This window comes from Gymnoscopelus braueri (assembly GCF_963280865.1).
Source record: "Gymnoscopelus braueri genome assembly, chromosome: 2".
Lineage (NCBI taxonomy): Eukaryota > Metazoa > Chordata > Actinopteri > Myctophiformes > Myctophidae > Gymnoscopelus > Gymnoscopelus braueri.
The window spans coordinates 57,145,068-57,145,952 of record NC_137604.1 but is presented as its reverse complement, the minus strand read 5'-3'; positions in this window follow the sequence as shown (position 1 = coordinate 57,145,952).

Here is an 885-nt window from a genome sequence, read left to right as displayed (position 1 = left end):
ATCCTCGAGTCGCTGTCTCTGTCTGTCGATGCTCTCCAAGTAGCAGTGGTGTAAAAAGTATTCCCATTTTTTACTTAAGTAAAAGTATCAATACTGCAATGTAGAAATACTCTGTTACGGAATTCAAAATTTACTCGAGTAAAAGTACAAAAGTATTGGTATCAAAATGTACCTAAAGTAGTCATTGTGCAGAATGTCCCATTTCACAAGTTTTCTAATGTATAAAAAACTTTTGAAAATAACAGATTTACAAGATTTTGAACACAGGCCTTTTACTTGTAACAGAGTATGTTTATATTGTGGTATTGCTACTTATTGTGCCTACCAGGTACCTGCAACACAAACCAAACAGTGGACAAGCACTGGTAGACTGAGTGGTAGGGCCGTCACACTATAGATGAATTCCGATACCCCAAACTTTCACACTCGCTCACTTTCCTCGCATCCTTCCCCGCGCCTAAGGCCCGCCCCTGCCAGGAGGAGAGGATTAAATGCGAGGACGGAGTGATCTACAGGTTGGCCTCACAGGATTGGAACGCACTCTAGCGTCATTTCAAAGTGTTTGTGTGGCCACATGTGGAGGAGGACCATGTATACGTCACGGGAGGGGGAAAAAAGGAAAAACGTGATGCAGAAATCTTCCGCGAGGAGACAAGAAACTCTGCCGAGCCTACACTTTATGTACACTCGCTGAAGGCCGCTCCAAGCGCACTCGGCTCCTCCACTCGGCTCCTCCACTCGGCTCCTCCACTTGGCTCCTCCAAAAAGCGAATTACCAATTGGGACCAAACTATATCCGGGTCAAGCTGGAGTGACCGAGTGTGAGTGAGCGAGTGGGTGAGATTTTAGGTATTGGAATTTAGCTTATAGGTTCATTGATTACCT